The 17,066-nt window shown below is 36.7% G+C and overlaps 1 long non-coding RNA gene and 1 pseudogene across 3 annotated transcripts in view; one reads left to right on the forward strand and one right to left on the reverse strand.

Annotated features, from left to right (window-relative positions):
- The window catches only part of LOC118012241, a 344,578-nt gene that overhangs the window by 292,984 nt on the left and 34,528 nt on the right, over positions 1-17,066 (forward strand). The gene's annotated exons all lie outside the window — the stretch shown is intronic.
- On the reverse strand, positions 9,602-9,755 carry LOC118012814 (annotated as a pseudogene).

Genomic DNA, 17,066 nt, shown 5'->3' on the forward strand with positions numbered 1-17,066 from the left:
CACAACCTGGAACTCTGCAGTATACCCCAGTGGCTTCCTCTGACTCTTGTGACAACACTATTTCCTCTGATATACTACACACACCTTCTTTGGATTTACTCTTCGTTTTACTTACGTTTCTTTTCTTTTCCTGCCTGCTCTCTAAATGTTCAATTCCCTAGAGCTTATTCCTTCTTGCCTACAGGATTTCAATCAGTCTCATAGTGGTAAGGGTCTTCTCCATGTCAGCAACGCCCAAATCAGTATCTTCTTGCCTACAGGATTTCAATCAGTCTCATGGTTTTAAGGGTCTTCTTCATGTCAGTAACTCCCAAATCAGTATCTGCTGAGTGCAAAGCTGATTCACATAACTACCTATTTGACATCTCTAGGCTTGGATCTCACGCATTCAAATATAAAATGTACAAATGAGAACTTTTAATTCTTCTTTTCCCATTCTTCTTCCTCAATAAATAACATCACTATTGTTGGGCAAGCCAGAATATAGGAATAGTCTCTTACTTCCCACACAAATGAAATATATTAGCAAATCCAACTTTTCTTCAAAACGTTTCCCTTCTCTGTTGATTTCTGTTAATCACCATTGCTGCCACCCCAGTCTAAGCCATACTTCTATCTCACTAGACAATGACGCTGGCCTATTTTTCCTACTTCTGTACTTCTATAACTTATAATCTATTCTTCTGTAATTTATATTTTTTTAAAGGAGGTGGAATTATCTTTTAAAATTAAATCAGAGTATATCATCTCTCAACAGAAATCCTCTTGGTTTTCTATTGTACTTATAGTGAAATACAAACTTCTTGCTTTGTCTACAGTGCTCCCTCCATAGTCTGGCTGTAGCTTATCTCTGTCCTGCCATGTTTGACCACTTTTGCCTTCTGGTTTATTAGGATCTATCTTGTCATTCTTGTCCTATAACAGGCCAAGTTTTTCCCAACTCAGGCATTTGGACTACTCTAGAATGTACTTTCTCCAAATCTTCACGTAGCTGACTCCTTCTTGCTTGGATCTCATGGAAATATTGTCTTCTCAGACAGATGAAATAAATGACAGTTTCTGAGAAAGCTCTCAAGTCTCTTAGTGAGGTTCTGAGAGTAGCAAGGCACTTAATGATCTTTTCTAAGAGGCTGGGAAAGGTCTCAGAAGGTGGTTTGGAGTCTTAGAGAGATGGCTCATAGAATGCAGCTGAGATTCCATGAATCATGAGAAGATTTAAGAGTGTTGAGAAAGCCCATGGAATGGAGGAAGTCAGGAGCCAGTAGATGAAGAATTTCTGATGGGTATGTAGGGTCTGGACTTTATGGCCTAGACTGTAGACTTCAGCAATGGTCACAAGTACCCAGTAGAATCATAAAACCATCTATAGTATAAGAGGCACTAAAGTCAGGGATCCAGGACTGAAGCTACCCAGCAACCACCCTTGGAGATTTCTTTCTTTCTTTTTTTTTTTAAAGATTTTATTTATTTGACAGAGAGAGAGACAGTGAGAGCAGGAACACAAGCAGGGGGAGTGGGAGAGGGAGAAACAGGCTTCCTGCGGAGCAGGGAGCCCAATGTGGGGCTCGATACAGGACCCTGGGACCATGACCTGAGCTGAAGGCAGACACTTAACGACTGAGCCACCCAGGGGCCCCACCCTTAGAGATTTCTGAAACCCCTGGAGGAGAACTCCTTTCTCAATAAAAGGAAGACCTATAAATATCTCCTTGCAAAGATTCCTAGGTATGCCTTGAAGAAGGGATTAGGGGTGTGGGAAGTGCTGAAAGACTTAATCACTTGCTTAAAAGAGACAGAGGTAAGCTAAAAAAAATATAACTGGAAGAGATTTAGTTTATGTCTATTTGGAAAGTTTAACAAATCAAAGTGTACCTCAGTTTCCCAGTGGAGTAAGGGTAAATGGGCCATATGAGCATGTGCATGTGTGCATATAGCACATATAAAGGTCATGTGCAAATTATTTTTAACCACACAGTGATAGTTGACAACGCTAAGGAATTTATGTATATTTGTGTGCATGGATTTATAAACTGATTCAAGGACTAAAAATAGATTAATACTGCCCTGAAGGGAAGGATATATACTTGAGCAACTGTTCTCATCTTTCATTGCTCATTTTATTTAATTGAGGGAGCTTTAAAAGAACCAATGTCTAAGTCTACCCTCGAGAAATTCTGATTTAATTTGGCCTGGAGTGCAGGCTGGGAATCATGATTTTTGTTTTATTTATTTATTTATTTATTTATTATTTATTTATTTTTGTGAGTAAAGCATTAGAAGTTTTTTCAGTAAAGATACAGAAAAAGCTCTCAAGAGTGAGAGGGGTCCCAACAGGGTTGCCAACAAGGTCCTTTATGGTTGGTCTTTTATAGAAAGCTAACCAGGAAACTTAAATCCTCTTAACATCTCTATTGATAACACCTTCAGTGGCTTACTTCCTTTTTAGGGGCTGATTATTCTTTGTTGGTCACAGTGATTATCATAAAGACATCACCCCACACAACCCACCCCACACGCCTAGGGTAGGGTGGTCCAATTTGTCCCCTTATCTCTGGTTTCCCCACATCTCCACATTTTTGGGATTTTTGTGAGTCTGATCACAAAGCCCCCCATTGATCTCTCTCTACCTAGCCTCACCTGTCCCTTACTCATTCCTCCCCCTGGAATAGTAAACCTAATTGCATGTTAGGGGATGGGATGATGACTGCTCTGGCTGCTTCCTGCTGAAATGGGGTGTCAGGCTATGTGGCAGTTAGAATCTATCCAGGGGTCAGTCCAGGGGCTTGTGGTATGGCTCCAGAGGGTCATGGTGGGCAGCAAATGGTACATGCATCAGCACATGCAAAAGGATGAACATGAAGGGGAACACTTTCCCCTTTCCCATTGTTGGTGGGAATGCAAGCTGGTGCAGCCACTCTGGAAAACAGGGGAATCATGATTTTTAAAAATCTTTCCAGGTGCGTCTAATGTGCAGCCAAGTTTGACAGGTTGAGAACCAGTGTTTTAGACTAAGATAATCTCTTTCTGTATACATTTCCAGTCATACACCACCATTTCCTATATGCTAATACCTCCTGATATGAGTGAGATTTAACTAGGACCCCTAATCCCTGGCTCTACTTAAAGCTTATGATTCAGAAAGTTTCCAAGGGATATAGGTACAAAAAATATTCCAAAAAAAAAGAATTATTTTACACTAGTTAGATGGATTAGAAAATTTTATCAGCTTGAGGTCTCTTTTTCCCCTCATTGGCTTCAGTGGATTCTGGAAGCAAATCAAGTGACTTCCTTGGAATCTTTCCTTCTAGTGTCATATCAGCACCTTGACCTTTTAGATATTACTACCCTCATCTTGAGAGGAGGTGTGGAAAAATCAATTTAGTAAAGCTTCTTCTTCCCAAAGACTTAAAGCAGAGATGACCTTCACCTCATTTTCTCTTCCTTTCTCTTAAGGTTCTGTGAGCAATCATTCTCGTGGTCAAGAGCAGTCCAAAGTTTCCCAATTTCATGTACTTGGCAAAATTGTCTGGTTATTATTTAAGCAAACAAACAATAATAATAAAACAGCAGATTCTTCAGCTCCATCGCACCTAGTCTAAGAAACACCACTGGTCAGTGTAACATTAATGGGGCTCCAGAGAGCACTGTGGTAAAGCCTGCTAACCCAGCAGTCTTTTGAAATATGCCATGATATCCTCAGCAATGACATCTCCATAATGAGTTTCATGAGGGTATATATTGAGTCTAATGAACTTTTGTTAGTTCTGCTCTTTCTCACTTTTGTTCCTTTTGCAGCTGCTAAAACGGGAAAGATTGAAATCAGCAAGTTTCTGACTGTGAGTAAGCTAAAAGAGGCTTTTGAATAATTTTTTCGCCTGCTTAGCAAATTTCTCTTGTGACAGTTGGATGTTATTTGGGGTTCCATACTGGGAGAAAGAAGTGCAAGAGCATTTCAGTTGTTTCTGAGATAAATATTCTGTGTATATATTTGTAGTTGTCATTTTTTTTTTCTCTTCTTGAGATTTATGATTGATCCTTGGTATGTGGCCCCTTGTGTATTGCTTTGCTGAAAACAGCCTAAAAAGAATTTTTCAGGAGTTTTGTGACATTTCTCTTTAGTTACAATTCTACTTTTTTTCTTACCAGTGTCTGTCTTCAGAGAACTAGCATAACAAAAGAACAGATACAAATACATACAAAAATATCTATGAGAAGATCAATTAGATTTGTGAAAGCACATTTAAAGTAATTTTCTACTGAAAAATTTAATCAAATTTATTAATCATATCTCTCTGCTTACCGGTGTTAAATAAAAATTTAAAAGGTAGCAATCAATAAACAGAGATAAAAGCTTCTCAAGAATAAATGAAAGGAAGTAATAAAAAGACTCACTAAGCTGAAGTGCCTCCTATCAACAGCAGCTGATAAAATATTAAAAGATCTGCCCTGTGTAATGTCTCTGAAGAGTCGTCTTGCTGATGTACCAGACGATGATTGACAACTTTGAGACCTTGCTGGAAGCCACAAAAATATTCTATAATATTATGCTCAATTGCATAGGTCTTTCTTCCTAAATGGGGCTGGAAATAACATATCACTGAGTGATTGGCTTTTAAGAAATTGAACACTCTCCTCAGTTCTAGTTGAAGTTTAAATTGCTTAGAATTAGATATTACGTGGTATCTATAATGTGAAAAACAAAAATGAAAGCATATCATTGTACCTGAAGACATGTGAAACTGTTTTGGATGAGTCATGAAATAACTGGAGGAAATTTTATGGGTGGGGTGATTTCACTGTCGGAATAAATAATTAGTAATAGTTACTACTGTATTCCACGTGCCTAGTACTAAGCTAAGTGATTTATGTGCATATATTTCAAGTAAGCCTCACGAAAAAGCCTCACCTATGTGACATGTAATGATATTTCCATTTTTCTTGAGATAAGGAATTGAGACTCAAAAAAGTTAAGGACTTGCCCAAGGTCATAGTAAACAAGTGGCTTAACTTGTATTTGAATCCAGATCGACCTAACTCCAAATAGCATGATGATCTGAAATTGACCATGAGGTTGGTGACATCCTAGGCGTCTGTTCATGGGGGCAATTATGTTAAGTTAAAAATATTGGATGGATGGGAACATACTAGAGGGACAAGAAAGAACCAAAAACACAGGACAGTGTTATTTTATTTCCCTGCTTAATTTCAGGAAGTTGGTCTAATAATGGGTAGGATAAAATTAGATAGAAACCTGAATATGCTTTGAAGTATAAACAGTGTGACTTCAGAGACCAAGGCACGCAGAGTCTGGGAGTGGAGCACTTTCCTTGTTTATTCAGGCATCACGGCATGCTTTGTTGTGCAGCCACAGCTGGTATATCCTGTGGTGACCTAAGAGTGTTAGGGCTTTGGGTATACCTGGCAGGTAGTTGGTTATCCCTTCACAGAGAGTAGGAGTAGTGATGATAGCAAAGTACCTCCTTCCAGTGACTTTCGGTAATAGACATCATGCAGTACCTGAAATATGAAAAACTGAAAAGTGCAGCATTATACCTAAGCACGTGTGAGACAGTTTTGGGGGAATTCGAGAAACCCCTGTGGGGGCAGCTGGTTTCTCTTTCAGGAGACAGTGATTAAAAAGCAATCAAATTCTTTAACTATAGGCATGAACCTAATTTTGTGGGCTTAGTAAATGATACCTGGGAAATCTAGAGTTATATATGATTATTTATACAACATAAAAATAAAAATCCTTAAGTAATTACAGTTTGAGCATTTACTTATTTCCACATAAGTGCAATAATTATCAAAAGCAGCATCAAGTTAAAGTTTAATTGGGAAAACTGTGGTTTATGTATGTGAGAATTTCCAAAGCTGTCTTCTCAGCTCTCTCATTAGCTTGATGATCTTAATTGGCTTTGATAAGAGGCTATGCTTTCCATTTTACCTTTATTTTTTATTTTTTCTTAATTTTTAAAATTTTTTCAAGATTTTATTTATTTTTATTTGACACAGAGAGATAGAGAAAGAGCACAAGTAGGCGGAGCAGCAGGCAGAGGGAGAAGCAGGCTCCCCACCAAGCAAAGAGCCCGATGTGGGGTTCCATTCCAGGACTCTGGGATCATGACCTGAATGGAAGGCAGCCACTTAACCAACTGAGCCACCCAGGGGCCCCTCCATTTTACCTTTAAAGATAAGGCATAATTGAACAAGTCCATCACAAATGTTTTATGAGTGAAAAGAGAGCCCTTCCTAAGAATAAGATTACATACAACAAAAAAGAAAAGAGAAAACATTGGGTCACTGAGTATTTTAGGGGAGGCAATGTAATCCACAGGGAAAACTCAGAAAGTAGGGGATTGAAAAGTAACTTCAGCATATATCTGTGCATAGTAGAGAAATCTTATGGTCACCACCTTAACCAAGTAATCACATCTAGCACCACTGATAGCATCTTGTGATTGACACTGTGCCTCCAGATTCTCTCAATATGCAGTATTCTGCATCACCAATGAAATAGTCATACAAAAATATTTATCCTGAATTGAAGTGAAAGCAAGATTTTATACAAAAACTTCAGAGAAAATAAAAAAAAATAGAAGAACACAGCAAACAACAGTCTGACAAATCTTCAGAAAAATAATGGTTCGCACTTAATAAAGATAATTCAGATATTGGGACCCATGGAATGGAGTTCACTGCAGTGGCCCAGCCATCACCAGTCAAAATTCAAATCAGCTTGCACTTAAGAGAAATTCCTCACTGTCAAGAAAACCTAACAGATCCCAATGACAATCCTCCAACTCAGCTTTAACTAGTTTACCTTACCCTGGAAAGTAGGACCTCCTACCTTCCCGTGAAGTCCATTACTTCCTAGCCAATGATGCCCTGTTTCGATGGTGCTGTTTCTAAGCTCTAGAAAGCTTTCTCTTGCCCCCAAATCGTTCAGGAATGGCCAGTCCTCCACTGCTTATAAGGCCTTGCACTCCTCCAATCCACTGTCTTTCCTTGAATAAAGGAATCAAACTTGTTACTCAATTGTTTTATTTTTTCATTTGACACACTCTTTAAAACGGTAACAGCCTTGAAAAAAAGGTATATGTATCTATGTGTGTGTGCAGTGCAGGGACTTTACCAAATTAAAAAAAAAAAAAAAAAAAAGACCAGGATATAATGACAAATGCAATGCTTAAAAGTAAAAATAACTATGAAGAAATTTGGGGGAAAGCTAGAGAATTAGGGAACGGACTGAATTTAGCAGATGTTGGAGGTTAAGTAAGTATTTTTTGATAGGGTGTTTTAATATAGCATCCTTATTTATAGGAGATACATGTTAAATTATTTAGAAATATTTTGGTATCTGAAATGTACTTTCAGATGTGTGAAAAGAATAGCTAGGAAGATTTTTAGAATATTGGAAATGTTAATATTTTAAAATCTATTGTGTAGATATTTAAGATAATTATTTTTTAGCTCTTTGGTATTTGACATTTTTCATAATGACACTTAGGAGAAAAGGTAACCTTACTTTTATCATTTGGTTTTGTCTTGGATCTACCTAAATATCTGCAAAATGTTAACTCCTACCACAAGACTGTAAGCTGCTTCATTACATGGGATATTCCCTGAGAAGAAAGATTATATTTCAGTTGTTTTTTGTCTACTACCTATAAAAATCCCTGGCATATAGTATTAGGAGTAAATGAATGATTGATAACCTGTTTGTAGTACCTATGTCAATTGCTTTAATAAAAATTTAAAATATTACATAAAGCTAGGTTTTACTTCCCTCCATTCAAACTACAGCAATTGTAGGTTTGGCTGTTTCTCTTTTCAGTTGTATTTGGTTTTTGCTTTATGTATTTTGGAGTTATATGAGTGGGTTCATGCACATTTAGGACTCTTTGGTCTTCCTGTTGAATTAACCCCTTCATCATTATGAAGTGCTCACAAATATTCCTGATAATATTCCCTGTTCTAAAACCTAGTTTTTCTATGTACACTTCTTTTTGAGGAATTTTGGCATGATAGATCTTTTTCCATCCTTTTACTTTTAATGAATTGTGTCTTAATATTTAAAGTAAATTTCTTGTAGGCATAATACAGTTGGATCTTGTTTTTTAAAAATCAACCCAAAGAATGTATGTCTCTTGAATATTGAGAGCATTTCTGTATAATATATTATCAATATTTTGAGTAAATATTTATATTTACTGTTATCCTATTTATTTTCCTTTTTTAAAGATTTTACTTATTTGAGAGAGACAGAGAGCACGAGCAGGGTGAGGGGCAGAGGGAGAAGCAGGCTCTCCACTGATTAGGGAGCCCAATGCAGGGCTCAGTCCCAGGACTCTGGGATCATGACCCCAGCAGAAGGCAGACGCTTAACCGACTGAGCCACCCAGGCGCCCCTGCTATTTGTTTTCTATTTGTACTATCTATTCTGTATTTCTGTTTTTCTGTTTTCTTTTGGGTTAATGAAGTAATTTTTTGCCTACCATGTTATCTCTACTTTTGGCTTAATGACTATATATCCTTGTTTTATTTCTGTAGTGATTGCTGTTGGGTTTATTACATACAAATTTATCATATCTAAGTTTACCTTCAGAAAGCTTCTACCACTTCATGAATGTAACATTCTTAGACCACGTTTCCATTTTAGTCCTCGTTGTAATTGGTGCTGTTTTTGTAACACATTGTACTTGTACATATATTATAAACCCCACATAAGTTTTTAAAATTTTTGATGTGCACACAATTTTTCTTTGAAGAAATTAAAAATGAAAAAGTAATCTTTTTAATTTACCAACATATTTACTATGTCTTTTCATTTCTTTGCATAAAATCCTAGTTTCTATCTGTAGTCATTTTTATTCTTCCAAAGAATTTTAATAACATTTCTTGTGGTGTTACTCTGCTGGCAAAGAATTCTCTCCACTTCTGTTTTTCTGAAACAGTTTTTATTTTGCTTTTTTTTTTTTTTTTGAAGGTCATTTTTTTTTTTAAGATTTTATTAATTTATTTGAGAGAGAGAGAGCACAGAGGGAGAGTGCGAGGGAGAACCAGACTCCCCACTGAGCAGGGAGCCCGACATGGAGCTCAATCCCAGGACCCTGAGACCATGACCTGAGCTAAAGGCAGACGTTTAACCCACTGAGCCACCCAGGTGCCCCTTGAAGGTCACTTTTATATGGATATAGAATTCTATGTTGACAGGTTTTAAAAAAAATTCTGCATATAATGATGTAATTTCATGATTTCTGACTTGCATAGTTTCTAATTAGAAGTCTGTGTTAATCCTTACCTTTATTCTTCTCTGTATAGTATTTCCTTTATTTCCTCATGAATTACAGGAAATGAAAAGCATCAGAACACAGGGCATTGATTCTTTTTCCCCTTCATTCTTTGTTCTTATGCCCTCAAGGTCAAGGCCAATGATCTTTTCCTTTTCTGTGTTAATCTCATCCAGAGGCTATTTCATTTCATATAATGTATTTTTTAGGTAATAAGTTACATTGTTCTATCTTTGGACATGTGTAGTAATTTTTTACTGTATGTTGGACTTTGTGAGTTACCTTGTTCAGTGTAGCGATTTTGTTGTCTTCCTTTGAAGAGTGTTTTTCATTGCTTGGACAGGTATTTAAGCTGTTGTAGATTATTTTGATCCCTTCAAAGTCACTCCTTTAGTTTTCAATTAGCAATAATCGCGCCTCGGATAAACGTCATTGGTGACGATACTGCCACTGCACAAAGTCTGCTAGGGTAGCTCCAGAATAGGCTCACTCGAGGGCTACTTGAAACTTACTACTAAACCTTGACCCTGTTAGGCCTTCATAAGTAGTTCAAACTTCACTATTTCCTTAACTCAACTAGGCCACTAGGATTTATTTGGGTTCCCCTCCCATGATTTCATGGTTTGGAAATTGCCTCTGGGTAGAAAGCCCTGGTAATTTTATAGTTCATCTCATTTATTTCCCTTGTCTCAGGAATCACAGCTCTGAACTGCCTCTTTTCCAGTCTCTGAAAACACTTTTTAAATAATTTTCTAAATTTCCACGTTTTTACAGAGGAGGCTTTGCTTCAGTTATTACTCCTCTCTAGTTTGGAGCAGGAGTTAGTAGATGTGTGTTTTTTTTTAAAGATTTTATTTATTTATTTGACAGAGAGAGACACAGCGAGAGAGGGAGCACAAGCAAGATGTTTTTTTAAGGAAATGTGTATTAAGCAAAGGCCTATTACTACCTGTGTGAAATATATTAATTTTAATCTCATAGGGATGCAGAAGATACAATGGTAAATCCAAATAATGTATTAAATAATAGATTTCATGGACGTGGAAGGACTTTAAGAAGTCATTTGACCGAGTTGTGTAAATAATTGACATTGGTGAAAGTCATTAGGGTTGAGTAAGAATTACAACTGGCTTGATATATTACAATAATCCATATGAGCATTTTATTATCAACGTTGATGTGGTTTTGGAATATAGATGAGGTTCAGTGGGGTGGAGTCTGGAGCCAAAGACCAAGAAAGAATTCTTGAGGCATCTTTTGTGCAAAATGGTGGTTTATTAAAGCACGAGGACAGGACCCATGGGCAGAAAGAGCTGTGGCCCTGGGGTTGTGAGGGCTGGCTGATTCTATACTATGGGGTTGGGGAAGGGAATGAAAAAGGGAGGTTTCCAAAGAACTTTCATATGCTAAAGAGGACCTATAAGATACAGGAGGCCTTGCCATGGTCAAGTTAAGGTTGTTTATCACTCTAGTAAGGCATTAACATTAAGATAGTTGGGAACTTCCTGGAGGAACATTACACTCTGCCCACTTCAATTATCTGTCAATGGGCTGCAGGTTATAAGGGCATTTAACTGTATCTACATTTCCTTCTGGAAGCTAGGTTATTGATGATAAGAATGCTTTGTTCTTGTAGATTCATGTCTTGTAGGATTGTGATCTATATAAGTTAACTATTTGTTTTTCCATTAGGGCAGCCAGGAGTGCCTGAGGAATGTCACATATATGGTGGGGGAGGGTTGTGGGGTGTCAGCTTCTGCTTTGTCCTCAGCTTGCCTTCTGTTCCCTCATCAACATGATCAAAATAAATTTCTTAAGTGTTTCCTCTTTTTTATACATATGGTCTTTATACTGCTTATGCCTTTTTATCATTGTATATTGTCAAAAGACATGTAGTATGGTGCCCTGTCCACTAAGGTATCAGATAAATGCGTCACTAATTGAACATATCACTTGTCTTCAACTTCCTGGAATTAAGTTCTTTGTTACTTTTCTTATTTAATTTTTAAATCTTGAGTTATTTGGTACAATCATATACCATTGTTCATTAAATTGTCTCTCTTTTTTTTTTTAAGATTTATTTATTTATTTATTTATTTGAGAGAGAGAGAATGAGAGACAGAGAGCATGAGAGGGAGGAGGGTCAGAGGGAGAAGCAGACTCCCTGCCGAGCAGGCAGCCCGATGCGGGACTCGATCCCGGGACTCCAGGATCATGACCTGAGCCGAAGGCTGTCGCTTAACCAACTGAGCCACCCAGGCGCCCCTAAATTGTCTCTTTGTAAGAGAAATCTGATATGGTAAAATAATTAACAAGTGTTATGCATTGTTGCAAGAAAAAAGGCACACCCTCTTCAGAAACTGTGCAGGTTTCAATAACAGGTTCATTGACTGTCAATAAAAAAGGAATTAGCTTTGCAAATTTTGCAAAAGCAATTTATATAAAGACCCCAGGGCTCTTAGGAAACAGAAAAAGAAAGAGCAAATCCGCTGGAAGCAGGGTTGATGAACTTGTGATGCCTATAATTTTTTAAAAGGAGAACACATCTACTGCTAACTCAGTTTGGAAAATGACATTTTTAACCAGTATTTCATATTTTCATTTCCTTTAATCAATTTTAAGTGATGGTTTTGGCTTACTTCAGTGGGGTATTAGATGATAGAATTCCTCTTTACAATTTCAAATTATTACATCTCTCCCTGTAAAGTCTATTTAAAAAAAGAATACCTTTCTGCAGCTTGCTTTAAAAAAAAAAACAACTTTCCTTATAGAGCAGATTTAGGTTCAAAAATTGAACAGAAAGTACTTTTCTCATATATCCCCTGCTTCCACACATGCATGACCTCCCCAACTATTAACATGCCATGCTCAAGTGATATATTTGTTACAACCAACGATTCTATATTGACACTTGAGTATCACCCAAAGTCCCTAGTTTACATTAGGGTTTACTCTTGCTGTTGTATATTCTATGGGTTTTGGCAAATGTATAATGATATGTATCCGCTATTATTGTATTACACAAAATAGTGTCACTGCCCCCAAATCTTCCATGCAGCACCTATTCATTCTCCCCACTCTGCTCCAGTAGTCATAGAAATCAGTGATCTTTTTACTGTCTCCATAGTTTTGCCTTTTTCAGAATGACATATAGTCAGAATCATATAGTATGTATTGGCCTCTTTTACTTATGTAAAATATGAGTTTAGGGTTCTTCCATGGCTTTTCACAGCTAAATAGCTCATTTCTTTTTACTTTTAAATGGTATTCCATTGTCTGAATGTACCACAGTTTATCCATTCACCTATGGAAAGACATCTTGGTTGCTTCTGACTTTGTACATTTATAAATAAATCTGTAAACATCCACGTGCAAGTGTTTGTGTGAACATAAGTTTTCAGTTCCTTTTGGTAAATACCAAGGAGCACAGTTACTGGATTGTATGATAAGAATATGTTTAGCCTTGTAAAAAACTGCCAAAATGTCTTTCAAAGTGGCTGTATCATTTTTCATTCTCACTATAAACTCTATTTAAAACAATGTAAAGGGGCGCCTGGGTGGCTCAGTCCTTAAGCGTCTGCCTTCGGCTCGAGTCATGATCCCGGGGTCCTGGGGTCGAGCCCTGCGTCCGGCTCCCTGCTCCACGGGGAAGCCTGCTTCTCCCTCTCCCCCTCCCCCTGCTTGTGTTCCCTCTCTCGCTGTGTCTCTCTCTGTCAAATAAATAAATCTTTAAAAATAAAATGTAAAAATAAGAAATATCCAGAGAACAAGAGGTAATTTTACACAATATGTCATCTTTTCATGGACCATTTTCCCTGGTTCAATATTTTCACTTGGATGTGTCATGTCTACCTGGAACAACATGGCCAAAACAGAACTGTTGATACCCCCATGCTTCTACCACATAATCGGTCCTCAGCATGTTTCACTATCTCAGTAAATGCAATCATCCACCCAGATTTCTACCTTGTTCTCACCAGTCACATCCTGTTCTTCAGCAAACGCAGTCATCTCTTTAAAATATTTCTTATATTCATCTACTTTTATCTAATAATATTCACTATATTCAGTTTTATTATTCATCATACTGACATTTTCTTTTTCATTGATAAGCAGACACTACGAGGGCGGAAATCTCACTTTTCTTGTTTTTGGTTTTATTTCTGATGCCTAATACAGTGCCTGGAGAATGGTGGGCTTTCAATAAATATTTACTTATACATCAAAATAAATGATCAATATAATAGACATTGTTGAATGCTCATATGATATCTGGCAGAATTTCCTCATCCCCCATTCCTTTCATACAAACTCTCATTTTTTTCAGCTAACCCACACCTTTTCAAGGCCCTGTGTTTCATGTAACCAATTAGTATAATATCATTCCCTTTGCTAATAATGCTCTTTTGAACAGTCATATGACATTTTTTTGGACAGTAAGATGTGAGGTGACGTGCTGATCAGCTTCTAAGAATTATTTCCTTACTCATAGTAAGAAACATGTCTTATTCCCTACATGTCGTGCTATCTGCATGGGACTCTTGGGCCCATGCAAGCTATTCTGTGGCCGTGAGGGAAACTAGCAGAGAAAACACTCTGGGAATGGCGGAGGGAAACCATAGAAAGAACATGGGTACTTGAATGTTGAAATAACAAAACTTGAGTTGGTATATTTTGTTATGCAGAATATTATATCTTCCTCATTGTTATCCAGTTGAGTCAGAGTTCTACTTGCTGCCCAAACCATCACAGTCAATACATTTATGTTAAAAAATGTATTCGAGGGGCACCTCAGTGACCAGTCGGTTAAGTGATCTACTCTTGGTTTTGGCTTAGGTCGTGATCTCAGGGCTGTGAGATCAAGCCCTGCATCAGGCTCCGCATTCAGTGCAGAGGCTGCTTGAGACTCTCTCCCTCTCTCTCTGCCCCTCCCCCCCATTCTCTCTCTCTTAAATAAATAAATAAATAAATATTTAAAAAATATATGTAAGATATAAGCATATCTAATCTAATCTGTCATCTATCATCTATATATATAGGGTATGAATCTATTTTTACCTTTATTATAGGGAGTGCTCAAGACACAGGCAAATGGGGGGTGAGGCAGAATGTCCAATTTTGTTTTGTTGTTATATTAATAGTCATGCCTACTTATTAATCCAATAATTAAAAAATAAATAATACTGGGTCAGATTCTGAAATATTTGTTTAAAGTTTTCTTGTTTTACAACCTGGATGAATTTCTAGTGCAAGAATAGACTAAATGCCTGAATTATTGATTTTCTTTGTAATTGTTCCTTTTCTTATTACTTGTCTTTTAAAGTTAAAAAAGTATTCCTCATCTTACTTAAATATTTTTACCCATCTGAACAGATTTAGAGGGTGCATATATCTTTTTAAAAGGTACCTTTGGGCCTACTTTCAGGAACAATTAAGACCTTTGGAAATTTGCAAATTTTGCTATCTTCTGAGTTATTTTGAAACCTTGGCACTGACTTGTGGTTTAGTGTATGCTCTGAACGATTGAACCTTTTGCATTTATTGACACTCTTCCAAACTATCATACCCTATGGTCAATCAGTCATATACTTGAAGACTTAGACATTCCCTGAATGAATTTATCTCTAATGTTGTAATTATTGCTGAATACTTCCCACAAGATTGAATTATGCCTTAAAATTTTTGTTCCAGGGACTCTTCTATGCCAATTTGTATTCTTAAATCTTCTAAAATAGCCATCCCTTAAACAGTCATTTCAAAGTAATCAAAATGTGTTTCCAAAAGTGAGAGAAGAAAATGAATGGTAAAGTCATTATATGCTTTAGAGTAAGAGTGGTCATAATTAATCCATGTCATTTCATCCTATAATTTAGGATAATGATTTTTATTGGATAATCTGTGCTTGTTAAATTCAGCAGATACTAGACAACCTATTTTCCTGACAGAACAAAGTTCCAAGAAAAAAAAAATCAATCATCGATTCACAAAAACGCTCCCATAGGATTAGATGAAACACCTATTTGCTTTCTTGGAAAGTCAATTGAAATGATTTATAATAACTGAATCATTAACACTACTAAAATTAAATATATAATAGATGGGCAAATATAGAGAAATAAACTGGCCTTAGAGGAATGTCTTTTGAGTCAGTGGGACCATATGCAGCTGGAATGAGAGGTTGGTTTTAGAGGCTTTAAAGTAAATCTTTAGGATTAAGTGGGGTAATGAAGGCATCAGAGTCAAGGTGTATTAAGTTCATTAATTCATTTATTCAACAAATAGTTTCTAAGTGCATACTATGTGATAAACATTGTTCTCCACCCTGCACAGTATAGGAAAATGTTTTGGCACTCATCACTCACAGTACTTAGAATATAGTCGAGGAAAAAGGAAAGGAAATATATATAGAAAAATTGGTGTACACTAGATTGTGATAAATGGTATGGAATAACAACAGCAGAGTAGATTGTGAGTGTGGGATATTAGGTACGTTCTTTGGCAGTTTAAAATATGATTGTCATTGTCAGAACAGACTTACTTTGAAAGCAGTATTGTTCAGCTTGTATCAGATACTTCATTATATTTTAGAACAATTCAACAATAAAAGGCTGGCTGATCTTCCAGGAAAATGCACTATGGAAAAGTGAACTTCATAATACCTTATATGTGTATGATAATGTTTACACACACTATTATTATTGTTATTATTTTTAAAGATTTTATTTATTTGACAGAGAGAGACACAGCGAGAGAGGGAACACAAGCAGGGGGAGTAGGAGAGGGAGAAGCAGGCTTCCCGCTGAGCAGGGAGCCCGATGTGGGGCTCGATCCAAGGACTCCGGAATCGTGACCTGAGCCGAAGGCAGACACTTAACGACTGAGCCACCCAGGCACCCCTACACACACTATTATTTAATATATATGATGAGGTTGCTACTATTAGCCCACTACATGTGACATATCTTAGACTAATGTTAAGTGACTTGCTTGAAGTCAAGTAACTAGTTCTTTTAGCTCTAAAATATTTCTTTAAAACATGTTAGGTAATGGTAACTCACTCTTAAGTTGTCCAGGTCTCATAATATATTTTTTTAGCCTACTGGATGGCCATTGTGAGAAACTACAATTTATAACTTTCAGAGTTGGTTCAATTTTTTTTGTAATTTGAACGATGAATTGTGACTCAATGAGTCAAGATGTCATTATTACTATTACTCTGTAGAGATTCATTTTTATAAAACCACTGATATCTTTACTGTTGACTGTGCTGGTTATATTAACAAGGCTTAGCATGGATAACCCATTTAATTGGCACTGTAGGTATAGAAACAATGCAAGTTTTCTTTTGATTAAATTGTACAGGGTGCACCAAACAGAGTCAAGTGTCAGACATAATAACAATCCATATTTCTGACTTACTGGCTTATGGATATTATTTAATACTTGTCAAAATTCATTTAAATAAACTGATTTGAAAAATGGCATTCGGTACAGATTATTCATGTAGGAAGCAACATTTAATTGGAGTAATAAGCGTTTTTGCTTTGTTACACTTCATAAGTGACTCTATGTAAGTTCCACTACAAGGTCTTAGGTGTTTAGCGTGACTTTCTGAAATACACGAAATAGAGTTAGAAGCTGTCTTGAAGATTATAATTATTTGACACCACACAGTTATCACATGGTATGTGACAACCAGAAAATAAATGTTTTGTTTGTAAATTGTAACTCAAGAGAGCAAAGATGTGGAATTCATTTTCTATAAACAGTTTG

Source organism: Mirounga leonina, unplaced genomic scaffold (genome assembly GCF_011800145.1).
Source record: "Mirounga leonina isolate KUSES-001 unplaced genomic scaffold, KU_Mleo_1.0 Mir_151, whole genome shotgun sequence".
Classification (NCBI taxonomy): domain Eukaryota; kingdom Metazoa; phylum Chordata; class Mammalia; order Carnivora; family Phocidae; genus Mirounga; species Mirounga leonina.